Source organism: Excalfactoria chinensis, chromosome 2, assembly GCF_039878825.1.
Source record: "Excalfactoria chinensis isolate bCotChi1 chromosome 2, bCotChi1.hap2, whole genome shotgun sequence".
Classification (NCBI taxonomy): Eukaryota; Metazoa; Chordata; class Aves; order Galliformes; family Phasianidae; genus Excalfactoria; species Excalfactoria chinensis.
Window position 1 is genome coordinate 111,587,260 of NC_092826.1, and position 12,665 is coordinate 111,599,924.

The 12,665-nt window shown below is 40.5% G+C and overlaps 1 protein-coding gene across 7 annotated transcripts in view; it reads right to left on the reverse strand.

Moving 5' to 3' along the window:
• Nucleotides 1-12,665, reverse strand: part of THRB (thyroid hormone receptor beta) — a 163,030-nt gene that overhangs the window by 77,166 nt on the left and 73,199 nt on the right. The window lies entirely within an intron of this gene.

Here is a 12,665-nt window from a genome sequence, read left to right on the forward strand (position 1 = left end):
AAGGCAGAAGATGCCAAGAGACTTTCATGACATAAACAATAAGGCCTTCCTGAGCCAACATTTCCTTTAAAAAAACTTGCCAATAAAGCTCCTGGAGGCCAGCGAGAGAAAGAAATGCCGAAACAGCCGTGACATGAACTTGGCATATTTTCTGACTCACTCACTTCCCTTGAGACAATCCCGCCAAGAGAACGCTGAAGGATAATGGGAAAAGAAAATTTCTTCCTCTGCAGAGGACCATGGCTACCCATGCTATAGAAGAAAACTGCCAATTAACTTTATTTCTGTTTACCTACAGGCGTGCTCACGCAGCCATCTCGGCTGGCATGTTTCCTGACTCACACACTTGCGTTCATGTACTAATCTCACAATTCTCATGTCTGGAAAAGAGGCTTCTTTTTTTTTTTTTTTTTCTTTAAATACTAGAGAATCCCCGACTCCAAATAATTTCTGCAGAGCTGAAAAAATGATCAATAATTTATAGACAAATGGTTGGCTTTTTCATATTACATCCAATTTTCCTTTTCCCTTATCCCTGCTATTTAGACTTCTGTAGAGAATCACAGAATGGCTTAAGTTAGAAGGGAACTTAAAGTCCACCCAGTTCCAGCCCCTTGCCATGGGCAATGCTGCTACCCACCAGATCATGCTGCCCATGGCCCCATCCAACCTGGCCTTGAGCACCTCCAGGGATGGAGTACACACTCACTCACTGCTGGGGCGAGGCTGTCCCTTGTCCGTAGCAGAATTTTCTCACCGCAGGGGGAGATGTCGATTACAGGTCTCAGCACTGCAGTGGCAACACAGCTTATCTTCCTTTCCTCACACTCAGTGGCAGGGACTGAGTGAAGGCCCAGCCATCCCGTCACACAAACCTTGAGTTCTGCTGCCACGTGAGTTCGCGCTCCCAAGGAGGCAGCCGGTGCTGCCAGGCACCCTTCGCTCAGCGGAGGTTGTTGTTGTTTCTGAGGTTTCTCTGGTTTTGCATTCAACTTCTTAGATTAGCATCAGAGTATCGCATATCAAAATAACCACTAGTGAGGATTTGCTGGCAGGCTCACAAGTGAGGGTTCACCATACCTACACCTGCATAATTTCACTGTAATGTAGTCTGTACCTCCTACTTTCTTATTTCGAGTAACTTTCTTGTTGCTTTAGCACTTCACCTTATACTGGGGCTGAGGAGCCTCCTGATGCTCCCTTAGGAGCCTGCTGACCACTGAAGACTCTCAACAATTACACCTATGTTACCTTTCCTCTCAACACAAGGGAACTGCTCTTCTGAAGGCACTGCTCTATCCTCCCGAGAATCTGCTGATACAGCAACAATATCTAGTGGTCACTGCTGTGTTGCTATTTTTTGTATGGACAGCTAGCATGGCTCTTCTTGCAAAGTAATATACTATGCTTTAATATATATAATCAACAATGCAAGCCCTCTACTAGCTCATCTTTTCTCCTGCTAAGCACCTTGTCAACGTGCGCATGTACTGCAAGCCTCTTTTCCTCATTCATTTTTTCCTGTCCACTGGATAAGCTAACACTGGCTTGTTTTAGGTTTGTTTCCATCAAAACCTGAGAAAAGAGGTGTTTTTTGTAGTGACACGGCAGCAAGCTGCCTGTGGTTGGTTGGCAAACTCTGAAATTCAGGGCTGGGGCAGAAATATTCAGGAGTCAAAAAAAGCTGACTTGCTCAAGAAATTAAAGCCCTTCTGACAATCTTCCAGCGAACCCCTGAGGAAAAGGGAGGGAACCAGAGAGACTCAAGGAAAATGGATGGGAGCCCAGCGTGGAGATTCAAGCCAGAGCAGTTCCCGGCCAAGAAGGAAGGCTGGCAAGTAGACAAATACAGGCTTTCATAGGCAGCATTGTAAACAAGACATTAAAAATATTAATCCATTTAGATTTCAAGCACCAAGATGAGATTTACTTAAGAAGCAAAATTTTGCTGCTAATGGCTCCTCAAACATTTCAGCTGAATGTCAAAACTTTTGCTCAGCTGTATCAAGTGAAAACACCCGGAGCTGTTGACACACTAATATTCAAACAGGCAGTCATATGGTAGAGCTGGAAAAACACAGGGGATGGCAAAGGAACACTTCAGCCTTGGGCGAAAACTCAAGCCCTCACAAGGAAACTGCATTCACAAATTATTTTTACCTTCATTTCTGCACCAAAATAATAAACCGAAGGAGTGAGATGGTTTCTCAAAGCCAAACTTCCTTTCAGAAATCTTTTCAAATAAAGTGTAAATTACTTCTGACAAAATACTTTGTTTTCAAGTAGGAACAGACGCCTAGAACAGAATGTCTTTTTGTGTGAAAGAAAGTTCAAGCAGACTTTGAACACCTTGGACTTCTTTTCATTTTAAAAAGAAGTTTTTTCTCTCCTACAGGAGCCATTATGTCTTTTCCATTAGTAAAGGCACACTTAATCATTTAGAGTATTCCGATGTTTTTAATGTATTAGACAAGACATCTCCATACAAAGTAAACAGGCATTCAGGACAATCCTGAATCCATGCTTCCTACCACTGTACAGGAGGCTTGAAATACAGAAGACATGTGCATGTTTTAGCTGAACATGGTAAACGTTCAGTCAACTCAAGCCTGGCATGGCCAAAGGACCCATAAGTTGTCTTCTACAAGCTGGTGTAACAAGGGGTGAGTATATTATGGGAGATTATCTGGAACAAAGCATACAGCAAGTGCCTTGACCCGAGAGAAAAATGGGGGCTGCAGTTGCTATAAAGGGCTGAGTAAATGAGAGACTCAGGAACTGAATGGTTAAATGAAAGTCCAGTACTTCTTGACTCAACCAGGCTGCTCTTCATCCAAGCCTCTACTCAAAGGAGGTCCTCTTCCCTCTCAGTAGCACCAATGAACATTTTAAAATGACATGCACTGAGAGAACAAGATATCTCAAAGCACTAAAAGCATTCTAAGGGAGAAGCTAAAATTCTCCATTATCTTTAGTCACTTAAAGAAGCACTAACTTAGTTAAAAGGATAGAAGAAAATTCCATCTCTTGCAACCTAAGACACAGCGCACGTCCCTCAGAATGTGACTTATCAGGCTCCTTAAAAAGAAGAATGAAATGAAAAAAAAAAATAAAAAAGCCACTAAGCTCTTTTCCCTACTTATATCTTCAGCCACCCACAAACTTATCTCAAACTTTCCACAGCACCTGAAATGGAAGATCTGAGCAAAGGGAAACCTCAAAGCACAGAGTTGAAGGAGGAATAGCTTCATTCTGGTTAGGAGTGCAAAAAGAAATAGATTAAAGTTTAAAGAACCTAAAATTTTATAACATTTTAAAGATTCAAATGCAAATGTAAGTAGCCACATATGAATTATAGAAATACTGTAGCACTGCTGATCTCATGAATCATACTATGAAACGTGCTTTCTGCGCTTTTAGTGCAACCAGAATGAAATCCTGGCTTCTCAGATATCTTGAAGCAATACACAAATCACACATTTAATAAAATGCCTAAGTTATAAACATTAATACTATCTCAGATATATCAGTTTCAAAATGTTCTAGCTGAAGGTACCTGCATTAAGGCTGCTTGCCCTTTACATACCAAAACCAGCACAGCTTCACGGTCTGGGGAGCCCTTATCATCCTATGAAAGGAGCAGCCCCGAGCAGAATGCTGCTTGGCAAGCAGGATTTCACATGCTGAAGCTGCAGTATTATCCTGGCTTCCCTACACATTAAGCGTAGGACTACGTTCAAAGTAAACATGTGGTCATAATTAAATAATAATTATGACTAACATTTGTGTAACACCATTCATCCACAGAGTTTAAAGCACCAGGTAAATCTACAAACAATAGGCCTAATCCTGCACCCTTTACTCACATAAAACCCTTCAGCCCAAATGGCCTACGTAGATCTTGTCTACACACACTTAATTGCTTTCAATTAACTTCAATTCATAACAGTCTTTCCAGCCTGTCTTGATCCCATTTAGCTTGATTCACCCACAGTCTGCCACGGGTGAATGCTGTTCCTCCATTCTCGCTGATTTGAAATCCCTATTACAGATCCTTTCCTTAACAGATGCCACAGTGCTTTTTCAAACTTCAGCACTTCACGTGCATCTTCCACGTTTCTAATGAGACAAATATTTCTTTGAAGATGAGGATATGCATTTCATCACAGTACTTAAAGGGCTGATCATCATCCAGACTTGCATCCGTAAGCTCAAGATGTACAATTTCTATTCTCATACCTAAATCACACAAATAGCCTTCTTCATGCAACACACTTCAGAATAAAACCACAGGAAATGGTTAAGAACAGGGGAAAAATCTGCAGTTTCTAAAAATATAACATATTTGGAAGCAGACATTATACAATTATTTTTATGCATCTGTGGTACAAATGATGTCTGTTTCAGGCAACCAAAGTTGCTAAATGAGTTCGAAGTCAAGAAGAACTCGTAGACCTTCTGACATTTTGGTGTCAGTCTGCCGTGACAGTTGGGGAACTGGAGAGCACGAACATCTCAGTCAGATCTCATTTTGGCACTGCTATGGACAGTTACTATTTTGCTTCAGCCACAGCATCCGTGAACCAAGCCTGGCCATGCCCCCTTCAAATGGATACAACTCTTTACGGTCCTCTGAAGATAAATACTGCTTACTAATACTAGCTATTATTCACCTTTTATTGTTTTTTCCTGTCTATCTTAAGTTTTGCAAAGAAGGTTACTACTACATCTTACTCACACCTTGATACGGTATATTTTCCTGCCAATTCTCATCTTTCCTTGCAAGTAGTATGCTCTTATTTGTATTCCATGCAACTCTGGCATGGCATACATCTGAAAAGACTAATTTCAGCATTGGACAAAATCATTGCGACTGTCAGCAAAGCTCACACTAGGGCAACAGTGAAATAAGGTTTTCCCCATAAAATCTATGCATTTCTTGGCTTTTCTCATTCAGGAAAAAAAACAAACTGCAGTAATTGTGTTAACTAGACACAACGTAGTCAAATCTTACAAGAATCTAATGGCATAACAACAATCCTTATTGCAGAAAAAAATCCCTGCAGAGTCTCCACAACTATATACACAGCATAAGGATTTCTTATGAATTCATAGAAGGTTCAAGGCTGCTCGCTAATCTGGACACAGCTGTCCATGTTCACTGCTAACACCCAAAGTTCTGCACTCTTCATCCTGTACAGGGGTAGTACCTATGGACCTTACATGATGTACAAGACTATGAAGAAAGCGACACTCAGCACTACCTCTGAGCACAACTATAATCCAGGAGAACTTGTCCATAGGAAAAGACCGACCACACTACGCTCCAATATAACTCATGGTGCACCACTCAGCACTGCAACAATCTGTGCATGGCTTTTCTGGGGCCGTTTCACAGCTTGAGGTTCAGCTTGGAGGGCTGAGAAACTACCTGACGTTAAAATAAATAGTATGTTAAATGCAGGCACACAGGGTAAACATGCTTGGTCCTTCAGGTTTCCACAGCTGCTTCTCAGTAGAAGGTAATGATCAGATTTGATGCAAAAGTGAGCCAGTCCATGCCTATAACTAGTGGTGGTAACAGGTATTTACTTAGGAAGTTTCTGTGTTTAATGCTGGAAATGCAGAATCAAATCTGCTTGAATACACAAAGCGTATTCATCAAAACAGCCATCAGTTTTAGCTTATTTATTACAGTAGGCTAGAAACTGCACCAGCTCAGGTGTGCTCCTGATAGGAAAAGCAGCAGCCCAGAGCGTGAGTGCCATTTCAGGTATGTAAGCTGAATGCCCCCAAGTCAAAACTGAATGCAAAGACATCTAGAGAGGATACAAATAATGTCCAGGAACAGAAAGCAAGTCAAAACTTTTTCCACATCCAATTAGGACAAACAAAAGCACATATTTCAATTCTTCTTTCATTTGAAAACAGACCCTTCTTATAACTGCAACTGCATCTCACTGTCCCTCTCATCATTTATTTATTATATGAATCACTTATATACATACCTTGGTACTGACTGAGGTTACCATACCACTGACTTTAAATTTTAATGTGCTGCTATTTTAGGGCTGTTACTTCCCCAATGATGCAGTACTCCAATATCAAAACTTTTTGTCAGATCCGATTGAAGTGCTGGTCGCATTTAACAGTGAATAACAGAAGAGTGATTTCTATCTGTTTGAGAGAGAGGACTGTGTAAAACACAGGCCAGATTCTGATGAGATCCTTCTGTTAGCCTACTCACTGTCATGGATGCATTTTTTTTAATGGATGTTGTGACAGAATTAAGAGTTAAGATACGAGTTCAATTCAGCTGTCCCCACAGGGCCGCAGGTATCTATGATGTGAGAATCACGAGACAAACAATGATACTTTCATAACTACACAAGCTTTTGAGTTTGTCCTCTTCCTGGAGTACACACCTGCAGCAATCAAGGACAAAATATGACCAGAATCTTCAGGTAGTTTCTACTATGCTAGGGTCTACCAGAAGTCATTGGCAATTCTTTGCTATCTCACAGTATCACACAGTATCACAGTATCGTGCGAGTTGGAAGGGACCTTAGAGATCATCGAGTCCAACTCCCGGGTTTCGAGCCTTCTGTGTAGCAAAGCGGCACTTCTACCCCCTGCGCCACAGGGGGGATTCTAACCCTGGGCCACCGGTGTTGCAAGCAGCAATTCTACCACTGCGCCACCACAGTTTCTGTCCTTGAAATGCTGCATATATAGTGACACCTTGGGCCTTTAAACTCAAAACATTTATTTAGGATAACCTGATGAGGCTCTTTCTCCTTGGAGGGGTGTATTTCAACTTGAAGCTTAAAATCAACTTTCTTTCCACTGATAATTCTTTTTAAAAAATACATTTCCTCATCCTAAAAAGGAAAAATGAACATCAGGCTAAATTTCTATGTAAGCTGTAAAGTGTGATGCAACTATGTTACAGCTGCATCACCTTCTAACAAACCTAATGCAGCAGTGGGAGGGTGTTTTCTGAAGGGAGGAAAGTCCTAGGAAACAAAATGCTCTTAGTAGAATGCTGAATGGTTTCATTGAGTATTTTTAGTCTGGCCTCTTGAGATGCTCTGCAAACATTTGCAAAACTATAAAACAGAGCCAGGCTTATGTCACTATCTTTGGTACAAATAATTTGTGAGGAACTACTTTGTTCTGGCAAAGGGATATATCAAGAGAGGATGCGTGAACTGGCTTGTTTTCTTTTGGATTAGCGTTGTTTGTCAACTGAAGGCTGTCTTTATAAGGAAAGAGCAAGGTGCCAAGAAGTACATTCTGCCATGCCAAAATTAGAGGGAGGAGTTCAGAAACAGGCTTTTATTACTTAATTACTTTTATCAAACACCACAGATCAACTATCAGGAGATAACTAATAGGAAAAAGGGGTCTAATGAAAAAGTAAGTTATCAGCTGGATCCTCTCCAGAAAACATTTATCTCTAAGTAAACAAGTGCTGCGGTTGGGAGGTCAGACACACAGGGCAAGGAATGGAGTTCTTCTTAGGATACTGGCCTTCAATGGAGATGAAAAATGGGGAGCTGAAGAAAGCAGTGGCACTGAGAAAAAAGAAAGACTTGTTATTGAAGAAACTAGTATCTTTAGACAAATTTATTCCTGTTTAGATTATAGATATCCTACAAGTCTGCTTTGTCAGTTCTGTGGGATTTTTTTTTTTTTTTTAAAAAAAAAACACAAATCAAATACAGCCTGTGAGATTAGTATCTCTATTCAAAATGAAAATTAGGACTACAGTAAGAACAGTCACGTTCACCTGCTCTAGAACACATTTTCTAGCAAGCAAAGAAAATGGATGCTCACAGGTCATGTTTTATCTTGATTGTCTTTGTAATAATGGAAGGGATGGTAAAAAGCAATACAGAATTTTAGATAGTACTCAGCTTTACCCAGAACAGCTAGACGTGGTATCTGAAAGGTATTTCAAACACGTTTATGCTGCTTTTTCATCATTTTTCCCATTGTGTGATGGAAACGAGTCAGACAATTCAAACTCATGTGGCTCACATTCAGATTATATTAACTTTCAATTCTTAATCTGAACAATACTTTTAAGGTTTTCGTTTTTACTTACCTTCTATAGATCTAAAAACATGCAAAACCTAATTATTTTAGCTAGTAAAATGACACCAGACACATGCAACAGCGTGAAGGCATTTAATAAGTCTTGCTGGGGAAATAATAAATAAATCCCAAATAAGGATTTAATTGACTAAAGATCTGTGCCCCCCAGCAGCTTGAAGAGAAACAACATCAATTTTTATAAACGTTCTTTAAGAATTAAGAATGATGCAACCAAAGAATTTTATTATGCTATTCTTCCTCCATCCTCCATCATCAGCTAATCTGAAAACTGAAGGGGTACAGAAATGATGGGAAAACGCTTCATCTATTGGGATCCGCAGCTTGCTGCAGAACAGGGAAAATAAACAAGGAAGTTTATTACAAGTAATGTATGTAATAATAGCAAGTTAATAACGTATGTAATAATAGCAATTCTGTAGCAAGGAATGACAGAAACAAAACTACTGAAGAAACCTGAAAACTAGCCACTGTAATTGAAAATACCAACCACTGCCATCCCAAAACTATGCTGAAAATAGGCATAAGATTTACGAGGCCTTGGCACATCCAGTGTAGGGCTAGGTAATACTGCTGGGAAGTGCTGGTCCATTGCCAGCATGCCTTTTCCTTCATGGAAGGACTGAGCTAGGTATGAAGTTCTCATTAGGACAAGATGTCTACACAGCCCCACACCTTACTGACAACATCTGCTGAGACACGGACCTCATCATTGAGTGGCCTCTTGTGTCCAGGGCATCATAGCCCTTCTCCATTTGGCTGCAAGCAGAAGCATATATCACCACCCTCCTGTGTCTAAATGGAATCAGAGGTCTGATAATGGATTTTGGGGACTCTGCAATAGGAGAGTCATGGAAAAAAATAAAGAGCACAGTATTGGAACACAAATGAATGATCTCACACAGGCACAAATAGAAAGCAGGTTTAGCCATGGAATGAAATAACCAGAGAATGAACTTCTTCCATCTGCCATCTACCTTTAAAGCCCTGCAAATATAAAGACTGCAAGATTCACGGCCTTTGTAAGTCTCTAAGTGATTCTGCAAGGAGCAAAATTCTCTGCCAAAAGCAGCCCCAGCCTTCATTTTCCTCCAGAGTCAACTCTTTGCTAGCAAACCTCAGCCACTTGTGCTCTCCAGACCTGCAAATGCATGAGGTAACTGACCACAACTGGCACGTGTGATGCAAATCTCAATTCATGTATCAGCTTTTCCCCACTGCATGATCATTTGTTCCCACAGAACGATGCAAGACTCCCATTTTCTCTTCTTCTCTCCCTGCCCCACCACCTCCTTGTTCTTCCTTCCATCACTTCCCATCATACCATATGTAAGACATAATGTCTTCCTACTGGGACAGAATGATCCTGAGCTCTGCCCACTTGGAAAGCCTATTGGGGAAAGAAAACCTTGGCAAAGCTACTATTCTGTGCTAGGACAGTGAGTAAAACCAGAGAAGTACCCATCATTTTCATTACAACCATCAGGAAATCCAGTGACACACCTTTCCTCTCTATATAGAAGTTCTGTCTCCAACAAACTACCATCCTAGCTGTGCATCCTTACAAAGGGTTTCCAGCAGGCTTTGATCATATGTGCTGTGCAATGACAATGAATCTCCAAATGCTCTGCTAACTTTTATTCTTTTAATCCTTTCCCTTATGTGCCTTAAACAGCACAATATCAACCTGAGGACCAAGTAGGACAGGTTTCTGGAATCAAGTCCCAGATCCAGTTGTTCAGTGCTGGGCAATGATTTACTGGGTTTGATCAGATCACCCACATTACCCAGCTCTACTGATAACACTGTGAGAAAAGTCCCCACGAATGGGTGTACATCACAGCAGCAGACAGAGCAAGGCACTTGGGAGGAGGGTTATCTGTGCTCAAGCTGCAGCTAACACCCAGGTTCATATGGTACTTTGCAAAAGAAGATATCATAAGGCAACAAATGCCTTTTTGTTTTGGATCAGCTTATTGTTTAAGCTGAAAAAAGAAAAAAGAAAAAGGACTTTTTGAAATTAACAGTGAATGATTATGTGAGGCAAACGTAATGAAAACACAGCACAGACTCTTAGCTAGGGTAGAAAATACTCAGCCAAAGCCTTCCTCTGCCTCCTGCTGAGAACAGCAAAGTATGGAAATAACCAAATTATGCCATTAGAAGAATGAAGACAGAAAGCTTTCCGATAAGCTATCATTTTCCTGAAACATAAATTGCAAGACAGCTTTCCGTGTCGTCATAACATTTCAATTACCAACTTTTTACGTGACAAATTCACTGTACATTTTTGAGGATGGTCAAACATTTTATAATTATTCTATTACATCTAGAAGTAACATTTGTAAAGGACACTGAGATTTGGTCCCCAGTTGTCCAGTATAAAACTTACCCCAAACCAACAGTTGATAGCCAATTAACAGATCTAACAATGTACAATTAGCTGCAGTCATATCACGGCAGAGGGATTCTTGAGCAAAAGAGGACTACAGAATTAAGTGATATGAATTTCAGCAGAAGCCATTGGATAAGGTTGTGTGCTGTTTGCATGTATAATTAAAAGGTTTTCTTTCAAATTCAGTTCACATAGATGGGAACTGTAATACAGCCCATTACCAAGGACTATCCAATGCTTCCCATAAGATCCAATTTTCACTTGCTTATAGTTTCACCAGACTAATTGTTTGGGCTGAAACATTCCATGTTGGATCTGTGCCTCAGGCTATTTTATTTTATTTTTTTTCTGACATCAGCCAAAACTGTTCAATGATTTCCAAGATAAAAGCCAGGAAAAAAGACACTGTTTTACAGTGAGAAAACAATATCTGGTAGCCCCTCCTTCAAGAATCCCAATATCAAACAAGGAGTTTTAAACAGGGAAAATAATGCTGTTTGGTCAGGGAGGTATCTTTTGCCAGACCAGTTGAAGCCAGTTAAAACCTGGTGTTACTTCAAAGCTCCACAAAGTTGGTGAGAGGTGCTGAGTATACTTACAAAGAAAACCAAGATAAGGATCCACTGAAGAGGTGGGTAAAATGAAAAGGTTTTGATTAGCTGGAGAGCTGCAGCCTATTGCAGGCAATGCCAGGATGCAGTGGGCCTGAGCTCTGACCTCTGGCAGAGGAGCAGGGTGAGATCTCAGCCTCAGCAATGAAGGGCTTCTGAAAGTTTTCACCAATTCCTGCAGTGAATTTTGTGTTATAGCAGACAGGAATAGCAAGGGTTGGTTGACTGTTTACCTCTCTGGCATTCGTTGTTCAGTGCTCATGTACCTAAACCATGGTCCTGAAGTAAAATAGGACAAAACAGGGCAGAGAAACATCTGTGATTGTAGGCTCAAAACGGTACCAAGACATAATACTCAGAAGTATGCACAGAAATGAATGAATTTTCAAAAAATGCCATTGATAGTAGCATTTCTTTTTTCCGCCCCTTTTGTCTTCATTTTGTGTTCTATGTCACTTATTTCTTCTCTTTAAGCAGTGGAAACCACATTGCACAACTATCTGGTTATACAATAACTCAGTCTAAAGATCGAAGAAAGGGAATGCTAGCTGAGAAGCCAGACCCCTCTTTTGTTTCTACCCTGTCTGTTATCATTTATTGTGGCAGATATAAACTTCCATGCCCATTACGACAATACTGTTGTCACTGATTACATGCCTATTAATGCCAACTTCCCTGCAACAAAGAAAATCATCTCCTCTCAGGAGAAAGATGAGTTGCAATTTCAGAATAATTGCAGCGTCTCTTAAGTAGATCCAATTTTAAAAGGACAAAGTACATCTTGTTTCACAAGGATGGCAGAATCATTACACAGCACAGTGCTACAGACTTTGCAGAACACAAATATTTCCATAGAGACAGAAGAAAAGCAAATCTAATTCTCTCCGAATTATTATTTTTCTAAGTACTGAAGAAGCATATTGAGACTCTGTGCATCTCAGAAGACAAATATATAAAAACAAGAGATTCAGAAAAGTAAGGCCCGTGAATAATCTTCCTATGTTGTTTTCCTGCTTGACTTTCATATAAGTAGACAGCATTTTAAGTATTTTGGTGGTGAAAAGGAACACAACAATAACTTCATTTGTGTAGCACCCAAAGTGATATATTTGTCCAACACAGATTCCCTGTTCCCCAGCCTTGTTTCTCCAGTACATAAATTTGCTCCAGAGAGTGCTGCCCAACATGGCGCATGCTCCCTGTAATGGGGCAGCGGAGTGCTCCAGTGGTACAGAGCTTTTTCTCACTCTCAGTTCTGGCTGCATTCAGTCCTAATGCTTGTCACTGACATCTGTTTCTTCTCTATGAAAATTAGCTCTAGAGCTAGCAGGGGAATCAAGTAAAAACAGAAAATCGATTGTACTGCTACTATTTGAATCATACCTGATCCAGCTGCTAAACGCTCTATTAGAGACTTGCTAGATCTGGCCCAGAAGTGACCATCAACAAATTATGACAAAAAATGTGTTGATACGCATAAAGTGAAAGGAATTGCCTCAGAAAAGCAACACAAAGCACCAAGTGAATTGGAAATGGTGAAT